General features: G+C 31.5%; 1 pseudogene; it reads right to left on the bottom strand.

Annotated features, from left to right (window-relative positions):
- Window positions 1–3,117: 3,117 nt before the first annotated feature.
- On the bottom strand, window positions 3,118–4,010 carry LOC149203249 (stearoyl-[acyl-carrier-protein] 9-desaturase 5, chloroplastic pseudogene; annotated as a pseudogene).
- Between the last annotated feature and the right edge of the window lie 7,153 nt (window positions 4,011–11,163).

The following is an 11,163-nucleotide window of genomic DNA, read 5'->3' as shown; positions in this document are numbered from 1 at the left end:
CGGTTACAATTGGCGGGGGTCATGTGCGATATGCGATATCGCATTGGAACATGGAGCGGGGCCGATATCAATACACCATGCAATAACTGGATGCGATAACATTATAAAGGAAATTTGATATAATTTCAAGTCCGTAACAGGGCCATTTTTAATGTATTTTCACACTTTTCATTGTATTTCCAAAACACAAAGGGACGGAGCCCTTCTGATATGTGATAACGACCTATGGGAGGACTTGATAGGGGAATGAATCATATTTAAAGGACTTTGAAGTCTGGTATATTGAGTTTTGGCGGACTTTCTCTGTTAAATTGTATTTTCATTGTAAAAACAGAGTGTGTCCATTTCAGGTGTTTCAGAGACCCGAGGCACTCTAGCGCTATGGAATGGGTGGCCACCTCCTCTCCATGTGTTAAGCAATGATTGTATAATGCTGACAGAGCGAGTCAAAGCGTTCAGAGGCCAGGGATACTAAGATCCAAGGATATGAAATGAACAGGCAGTGAAATTGGATTTAAAAGCCACAGACAAAGAGAAAACAGGGAGGCAGTGTTGCAAGCAAATGCGAGACATAGTTAGGACAGAGATTGAGAGCTATGAGGGAGTCTGTGTACTCAGAGGAAGCTTGAGGGATTCAAGTGAGGCTCTTGTAAATGCATCTGTTGTGTGTGAGGCTCAAACTGAGCTCACTATTGTAAAAACTCTGTTTGAAGACTTAATAGAGAGACCACCACCAAAGGCTGGACCAAGAGATGTAATTGAGGAGTATTGAGTGAACTCCTTATTAAATATGTTGTGTTTTTATGTGTTTGTCTATTATAGTCTTTTACTGCTTCAAAGTCTATGTATTTCGCAATTTGATCAATCCATTGCATAAAATAACATAGGCACATCCATGCACATAAGTCTGTAATACCTTATTATTGTCTTAGATCTCATTATCAGATCACTTTGCATTCAAATGAGATAAAAGAAAACAACTACCATTGAAACTTACTTGGGGTTTAACACTCCTTAGGTCACTATGATTCACATTGGATGATGCTACTATTAATATTAGAGAGAAATATAGACAAGGTATGGTGCTTAATGCAATAGCTCAAGTTAAAGATTTGAATGATCTATGATTTCAACCTCCCTTTTCATATGATTGATATGAAAATATGGCAAAACTAACAAGTGTGACAATGAGAACAATAGGAGAAAATATTTTGAGAATGATCACAATGGAGTCTATTTGTAATTGACTACATTATTATCATTGACATTTTCTATCATTCAACACCATTACATTGTCACTTTGCATTAAATTTTTTTATTTTATCATTTTTCATCATCTCAAAAAACTGAGGTAACTGATTAAATTTAAAATTAAAATGATCGTATTAATATTAGGCATATTTAAAATGATTAGAATAATTAGATGTTCGACAAATTTTTTGTGACTGTGCACGACTGAAATCAACCTAGATCCATCGTAACCCTAAATCTATCAAGCACTCGGAGGGATAAAATCTCTTGAATAGAATGTTCCCATTGAAGTTTAGAGGACATAATTGTAGTATTCTAAACATGGCATATCAGATGACAAAAGTTGGTTGTAGCAACTTACCTATGGACATTTAAATTTTGATAGTTTGAAACTTCCAACATCAAAAGCAGTGGTTTATGGTTTGCCTAAGGTTCAAGAACACAAGGAGTTGTTGAGCGAATGAAAGTCGATGTTCCCTGTGTGTTTCACGACATGTGCCTAACAACCTCTTGAGGATCTGTTAACTTTGGTGATGTGTTTGTTTATTAACAACTATGAGTTTTGGTGTAATGAAAATCATGATTCCAACAAGTGATATCAAAGCCAAAGGTATCGAGTTTGAAACACACTCGAGTCACGTTGGGGGTGTGGGAAGATTGTTGGATGAATGAAAATCAATGTTCCTCAATGTTTCACGACATGTGCCTAACAACCTCGTAAGTATCCATTAACTTTGACGATGTGTTCGTTTGCTAACACCTACGGGTTTTGGTGTAACGGAAATCACGATTCCAACAGGAGGTTTGTGAAGGATGTGCTAAAGGAACACATGCGAGAGAAATTTTCAAAAGGCAATGTATAGAGGAATCATTATACACTTCAATTAGTTCACTTAGATATTTATGGTCTTATACAGGCAAAGAGTTTGGGTAAGTTATCATATTTCATTACTCTTATTGATGATTACTAAGGAAAGTGTTGGGTTTGCTTTTTTAAGACCAAGGATGAGGCCCTTGATAAATTTAAGAGGATTAAAGCCTGTGTGGAAAATGAAAGAGGTTGCAAAATCAAATGCTTAAGGGGAGATTGTGGAGGAGAATTTTTTTCAAGAGCTTTTCAAAAATTTTGCGATATGAATGACATCAAAAGAAAACTGACCACCATTTGTACACTTCGCAAAATAAAGTCTCTAAAAGGAAAAATTGTACAATGATGGAAATAACAAGGCAAGGAATATGTTACAGACTAAATGATCATGCCATATTTTTGGAGCTCATGCAGTTGCAACAACACATTCTCAATCAAAGTCCTATGAGTGCACTTGACATGATGACTCATTTAAATTCTTGATATTAAAAGATCACACTATTAAACATTTCAAAAGCTTCAATTGACTCATACTATTATTGGTATAAAAAAACCATACTATTAATCATTTCAACGTTAAATCCAAAAAGTAAGAAGTATGTGATACATTTTTGTTGAATAGACCTTCACGAGAATTATTATACAACCCTAACAGCTACTCCATCCATCAAATATTATACAAATAATAGAATCTTATAATCCATCAGACCGAACAAAACAACCATTCAAACAACCTAAAAAAAACGATGTTGGTATTTAAGTTTAACTACAGATAAAGCATTTTACATTTTTACCTAACATAATTAATGAAATATATGGAGAAAAGCATAATTTTTCTGGTCTTTTCTCTGCAGCTACCCACACTAAAGTGTGCAGATCGAATTTTGCAATCCAACAAATCCGTTAAGGTCCCTGTATTATAATTGTATAGACATTCGGAACTTTATCCTAAACAATGTACTAATATAGCTTTCCTAAGCTGAAGCACAAGATATTTTCTACAAGAAGATTTCTTTGTTGAATATCCAACTAAAAGCACAAGTTCTTCCTTGTTTTGCACTTTGTTGAGCTCGTTCATCTAGCTTTCTGAGACGAGGTTCCAACGTGCATGCATAATCGTGAGCCTGCCTTCCGTTACTAGAAAGACCACCTATTCTCTTCACATTCCATTTCTTAACCAAAAATTCCAAGATGTCAGCGTAGTCTCCTACTGTGTACACACCTAATCTCTGAGAAACAGAAGAAAAGTGGTCAAGCAGATTACCATCCTGCTCATCGTACATCCTTTTTCCGTATCATATCTTCAAAAGATAGCATTGTGGTGTCAGGATCAATCTCAAACAACTTTTCAACAATATTTGTGTATGCTGTCTCATGGCTCTTCTCATCTGCAGCAATAGTTCCACATATTTGGGCCAATTTCAGGTCGCCATATCTTTTAGCAAACCTAGTTGTGCTTCCATCTGGTATAAATGTTGCTCTTTCCTAGAAGAAAGAGTACAAGAACCCAAGATAGGGACTATTTTCTCTGCCTGGATACTGAACAAGAAAAAACCTCAAAGTCAGAAAATTCTCATTCGAAAACTAAAATATCCTACAGAAAACTTCCAATTCCAGCCATCTAGAGTGCAATCCGACATCTTGTTGATACCAATAGCAAACATAATAAAATACTTTGACAAAATCCTTGAAACGTTAAGACATTGTATCGTCACTTACCATTCCAAATATTCTGTGCACTCTGCAATATAAACAGCAGACGCCATCTCTTCTGGCGAGGAGAAAAAACAAGTTTCAACTCGTAACTACATGGGAGAGACTCCCCCTCCACCACCACTTGGCTACGACATGTTCTGTCACCTCTGGTAACCATTAATCTCTGTGGGGTCATCTTTTGCGCTGGTCGCAATCACTTAGTGGCCGGGACAGTTTTCTATCCAAACTAATAAATGAAAGACACAAGTAGTTTGATGTGAAATATCCTGAAAAAGAAGTTAATTTCAAGCGCAAATTTCAAGCTCAAATTTAAACTCCATTAGAATAGAGAGTTAATCTTTGCATTGAATAGGGTACAGAAGAACTAAATGGCACTTTGTATGGATGGTTGGTGGGAAGTATAAACTATTTAGCCATAACAAGATTAGACACTGCAATTTAGTTAGCATGCTTAGTTAATTAATTAATGGCTAAATCACATGATAATCACTACAAAGAAGCTTCAGGATTTACTCAATATTTGAAAAGGATTGTACATTCTAATATCAAATATACTAATCATTTGAATGTTGAGTTGATAGGTTATTCAAAACCTGATTGGGTAGGAGATCTGGACCATAGAAAATCCACTATTAGATATATATGTAGTATTGAATCTACAATTGTGTTTTGTAGTAGCAAGAAGTAACTAATTATTTCCTTTTCCTAAAGTAAATATGAGTATAGATCATTTTGCCACGCTCAAATCCACCATTAGATATATATTTAGTATTGAATCTACAATTGTGTTTTGTAGTAGCAAGAAGTAACTAATTGTTTCCTTTTCCTAAAGTAAATTTGAGTATAAATCATTGCGCAATGCTACTCTGAAGCAATTTGGCTAAGTTGTATTCTTGAAGACATGTGAAAAGGCAAGGAGTGCCTATATTTATCAGATTTGTTAATCAACGTTCAATAAAAATGGCAATGAATCTAATTTATCATGTAGGATCAAAGCACATTGAAACTTAGGATCACTTTCTAAGAGGAATGATTTGCTCATATAAAATTTGATTTGATGTACTATAATAGAAATGATAATGTGGCAAATATATTCATTAAGTCTTTGGAGAGGAAAAATTCATAATATGTAGAGACAAGATAGGAATTATAGGGAATTCATTTATCCACTAAGGTGGATGACATAAATAATCGTATAAATGAATTATTACATCTTGGAAAGTTGGTAGTCACATCTCACGGTCAATCATGGTGGTGGTGAGATGGTTCATCTCACCTTGCGTTTGGGTTACTATTGTGCATTGTTTCCCAATTCTACCCTAGCTTAGCCATGGGTGAAAATAGTAAGTCTAAAACTTTATGCATCCAATAATAGTATTTGAAAGGAATGAAAGTAGTTGTTTCTCTATTGATAATCCATGCTTAGAGGCATCATTTAAGGTTTACAAGTTCTAAGTAAAATTTTATAGAATACGGGTCACACTCTATTGTTGACAAATCAATCTTTCATTTATTTGTTTTTCCCTTAATAAATTTATAGCATAATTTTTTTATCCTTGGTAGAGACTAGCTACCATGCAACTTTCCCTTGTTTTTAATCATATTTAGGCCAATATTATAGTCACAGTCGTTTCTCTTTTTGAAATATATGTTTCCAAAGGTTAATCTAATCTCTCTTTGAAAAATAGAATTTTGATATATAATATTCAAAAGTATAATATTTTTCCTTTCAAATTTTAAGAAATCTTATGTTTTCTTTACATCAATCTACAACTAATTATATATAACAACAAATAGTAATCTCTCTATATGTTAGGGACTAACAATAGCCTTGTAATGAATTCCTACCTTTGTTTGTGAATTATTATTAGTCTACAAATACATTTATGTTAGAAGGAACTACTAATACAAGCATTGACATAATGTACAAACTAATTTGATTATCTATAGCTAATGGATTTATGCAATCTAATATATCCATTTTAGTTTATTTGAAATATAATTTCTACAACAATAAAACCTAATGATAATATTTATTATTTCCATGGGGTATAGAATAGTTGATGATGGGATGTATTGTTATGTCAAGCTTTGTGATGTCAAGGTCACTGGTTTGAAACTTCATGGGCAAAAAACTATGTTAAGAGATAGAGTCGCCCAAGCCGAGTGAGATCATGGGTGATTTTGATGGCTTAGATGCCCCTATGTTGTGGTTTCTCAAGCCACTCGTCACGCCTAATGTAATCTCTGGAGAACTTAGACAATTAGACCAAAAAAAATATCTCATTATAAAGAGGCAATGCCACTATGTCCATAATTAATGAATAAAATTCATATGATGCCTAGTCAGATGCCATGGAAAAAAAGTAGGAATTGCATGACATTTAATAATTTTAGTTAAAATTCTAATAAAGGAAACAGAAGTAGGGTAAGCATTGAGCGTTTTTCAAATTCTCAATCATTTATTATTTTAGCAGTTCATTAGACAGTTTTCATGGATAGCACTAAAAAATACATTGGCATAGGAAATGAACAATGGTGATATTATTCTTGTTGTTTCTCTATTAGAACAATATTGAGATGTCAACCACTTCCTTTATCTAAAGGGGGATTGGGAGGAACCTCTAAAACTCCACAATGTAGTGTCTAGTTTTTCTCATTTAGATACTATAGATTCTGAAAAGAGTTGCATAATACATAGACCTTCACATTGCAACTTTTCTTATTTCTATTCCTTCATGTCAAATCCTATTTATCTAATAATATTTTGAGAATAAGCCTGAGATGGTGAAGTCCGTATAAAGGTGAAGTGTAGAAGTTGTAAAATAATATCAATAGAGGGAAGGACTTCAACTAGATGGTATAATAACAATATTCATCATTCTAAGTCAAAATTCTTTGGTGGTGTTCCCAAATTGAGTTCAACACAGAGTTTTGTAGAACATGCATACCCATCTTCTCAAAGATTTTGATATAGATGGAACAATGGGAATTTTCTTGATTTTGGATGGGTTTGTCAAGTAAATCCCTCATCATATTAGGCTCAACCATAAATTCAAATGTCCAAAATAAGTTCCACTAAGCCAATGTAAAGTGATATCAACAAATCCAGTTCACACAACTTCCAGATCGACCACTATAATTCATTTTCCCTCTCCCTCATCCCCATAAACCTGATCAACAATTAATAGTGGGGGGATCCAAAATACAAAACCACAAGTTTTTTATGAAATTTACATGGTAGCCAAATATTGGGTATGGGAACCCTCCTCGATGATTTTAAAACTACTTAGGGACCACCCCAGAAACCACAGTGTGTGAGTATATGGGTACATGGTTACTTCAAGAATCAAGCCAAGCATTTAGACCACAACTAGAATAAAGCAACGAGCCAACATAATCCATGTTATTCCAAGCGTGAAGAGAGGTCACATAAGAGCCCACAATATTATTTCTCATGGAAAAAACTAAAGGTATATATCATTGATTAAAGCATTCAAAGACAAGTTACAAAAAAAATATGTATGTTGTAGAGTGAATGCAATTTGATTGTGGACATATTTCTCCTGAAATAACCCTTTTTGGTACATCTTGTATATGTAAATATCATTGTGTGAATTTTTGGGAAATTTGTAACTTTAGGTGAAAAGCAATTGATGGTTGGCTAATGGGAGGGACATAGATCCAATATTTTTTTTTGGGGGGGTGGGGGGGCGGGTTTGCATGGGTTGTTTGGATTGCTTGCGGTGTGTTGTGAGTATGACATACCTACCTTATTTATTAACTACCACCATGACATGGGTTGCTTGCGCTGACATACTATGAAGACTTGGAGTGGGCAACAAGGGTGGAGGACAACACCCATCCTTGTCCTCTCCTCGCGAATTGAGATAGGGAGTGACTATATTGGGAGGAAAAAGGGGAGGGATCCATGGGGGAGGAAAGAGAGAACATAAGACAAGAGACACAGACAAAAGATGTAGAGAAGATCACACACAGTAGATAGTAGATAGAGAAAAAGGCCTTGTAGAGAAGAAAAGAACTAGGAGTTATTGGAAAGATTGAACTAGACTAGAATGTACCTTTTATTGTGCTCTAAGTTTTGGGGTGACAAACCCTATATTGTTGTGTGGAGGCTATTGGACTATGAGTCTAAACCAAATGGTTAGTGGGAGGCTCAATGGATTGCAAATCATAGTGGTGCTTGTTGTATAGATGATAAACCACTTGGGAAGGGAAATCTGAGCCACTGCGGTGCTTGCTAAAGAGTTTTTAAATCACCGGGAGAGTGGATTACAAACCCTCATAATGCTTGCTATGAAAAGGCAACCGCTAAACCACTATAACATTAAAAAAAAAAACAAAATTAATGATAAGAATTAAAAAACAAAAAAAAATAAAAAATTATAAACAAATAAATGGTGAAAAAAACATATTTCGAAAAAGAAGGAAAAGAAAAGAAAAGGAAAAAAAAAAAAAATATATATATATATATATATATATAATATATATATATATATATATAAACCATAAAAAAATGGCAAAAGAAAAAAAAAAAAAATATGAAAAAGAAAAAAAAACATTCAAATAAACTATAAAATTAAATAGGTAAAAATAGAAAAATTAAAAAAACATTAACAAAAAACTAAAAAAAAAAATAAAATTTAAAACAAACTATAATTTAAAAAAGATAGAAAATTAACAAAAAAATATTAAAAACTACTAAAATTAAGATTAAAATGTTGATTACTTAAAAAAACAAATATAAAAATATATATAAAAAGGACAAAAAAATGTTAAATAAAAAAAAAAATTATCTCATAAACCATTAAAAAATTTAACTTTTTTTAAACACTTTTTTTCTTTAAATAAAAAAAAAATCATTAAAATTTTTTTTTTTTTTTAACAAATTTAGTTTTTTTATTTAGAATTTCAAAGGTTTAAAAATTATTTAAAAAGAAATATTAAAAAACCTGATTTTTTTAACATTTTTTTTTTTTCAAAAAAAAAAGGAAAAATCCAGTGCCCCTCCGCTTGCCCACCGCCCGTGGTGACGCACCTCCAGGTGGAGAGCTTGCACACAGACCCTCTGCCCAGGGTTGCGCCACCACAGATAGCGGGCGGGCCGGGGGGCGATTCTGACCACCCGTGGTGGCGTGGCCCTTGGAAAAGGGCCTACCCAGGGCCACACCACCACGGGCGGTGGGCAGGCGTGTAGATCCTCCTCCCAAGGCCACGCCACCACGCGACGGGCGAGCGGAGGGGCACCGAATTTTTCTTTTTTTTGGAAATAAATAAAAAAATACGTTAAAAAAAAATTCAAATTTTTTTAGTAATATTTTTAATTTTTTAATATTTAAATTTTAAATTTTTATATGTTTTAATTTTTAATAAAAAAAAAACATAATTTTTTTAATATATATATATTTATTTTAAATTAAAAAAAATTGTTTAAAAAAATGTGTTTACATCTTTTTAAACATTTAATAAATTTTTTTTTTAATAAATAAAAAAAATTGTTTAATTTTTTTATTTTTTAATTAATTTTTTTTTTAAATTTTTTAATCTTTAATTTTTTGTTTTTAAATAAAAAATGTAAGCTTAATAAAAAAGTTGTTGTTGTTGTTTTTTTATTGTTTATTTAAAAATACTTATTTCTTTAAAACTTTAAATGTTATTTATTTATTTTTAATTTGGAAAGAAATATATATTTATTAAATTTTCATATTTTTTTTGTGTTTTTTTTTTTTATTTTTGAGTTTTTTTTAAATGTTTTTAATATTAATTTTACTATCTTTTTTTTTTTTTTGGTTAGTTTTCTATTTTTTTTAATCTAGTTTGTTTTTAAATGGTTTTTTTTTTTTTTTTTTTTTTCTATTTCTATTTTACTTATCTCTCTCTCTCTCTCTCTCTCTCTCTCTCTCTCTCTCTCTATATATATATATATATATATATAGTTTTTATTTTTTTTTTATATATATATATATATAGTTTTATTTTTTTTTGCAAATTGTTTTATGGTTTATGAGATAATTTATTTTTTTAACATTTTTTATTTTGTTTTTTGTCTTTCATATATATATATATATATATTTGTAAGCTTATTATTCTATTTTAGTTTTACATGTCCGTTATTCACCCCATTTATAACAAGAATAACCCAAGATCTAGTAGACTTCATTTCCACGACCATTGCCACTTGATAATGCAGACATTTATATATATATTTTAAGTAATCAACATTTAAAAAAAATAAATAGAACAACATGAAAATTCGTTAAGTAATCATAATTTTAAGAAAAATGGACATAATAAATTTTAAAGTGTGAAAAAAAAAAAAAAAAAAACTATGCTGCATCAGCACGTTTCAAAATTAGCATGAAAATCACTAACATTTAAAAACAAATATTTATAGTAGGTACATAAGAAAATTTAAAGTGTCAAAAATATGCTCCAAAAAAAAAAAATTGTATTCTACATTACCACTTTTCAAAATCGGGTCACGTTTTTACTACACCTACGAAACAGGTAATCATATCAGTTATTTAAAGTGCCAAAAACTATGCTCTAAAAAGATATGTGTGTGTTCTGCATCGCACCTTTTCAAAATTGGGTCAATTTTTTGCTATCTCTACAAAACAGGTAACAGTATTAGTTCTCGTTTCAAAGTTTACATTGTTTTAGTTGTCTGTCTTCTTTTGCATCTAGTTTGGTGTCCATTTATTTGTCCTTGTTTTTTCCCAATTTGATATCCTTTTGTATGCCATGTTTTGTTCTCTTCTTTGTGTCAATTATTGCACAATTTTTCACTTCTATTTTAAAACACTTTGTATGTCATTGTTTGCATTTTGTATTAATTTCTAGTTTAACATCCAATTTTACTTTCAATTTTTCATCCATGGTTACATCTGCATTTGACTTCTCATATAGAGTATATTTTTCTTTGCATATATGACACCCTTTATAGATTCATTTTACTAATTTCAATTGCATAGTGAAATATATTATAGCTTCTAAATATCATTAAAGAAGATATCACAATTCAAAATCATTTGCAAAGAAATTTAAGGGAAATTGACAACATCCATCCAAAAAAATAACAATGTCATCATATACAATGATTCATCGACAATTTTCAACACATATATATAAAATAGCAACATAATACTAATAAGATCAGTATTATTTTAATCAAAACAACTAAAATTCAAATATGTTTAACAGATTAAAATATTTCATGAATATCATTATTCTATGATAAATTAACAACATGCATCGAAAGATGGTAATATCATCATACATTATAATTCTCTATCAAAATAATGATG

This window comes from Pinus tabuliformis, chromosome 2_1 (assembly GCF_031772625.1).
Source record: "Pinus tabuliformis cultivar Carrire ecotype Pingquan chromosome 2_1, CPIR1, whole genome shotgun sequence".
Taxonomy (NCBI): Eukaryota; Viridiplantae; Streptophyta; class Pinopsida; order Pinales; family Pinaceae; genus Pinus; species Pinus tabuliformis.
The sequence above is the reverse complement of the archived record's forward strand: the minus strand, read 5'-3'. Positions and strand labels throughout refer to the sequence as shown.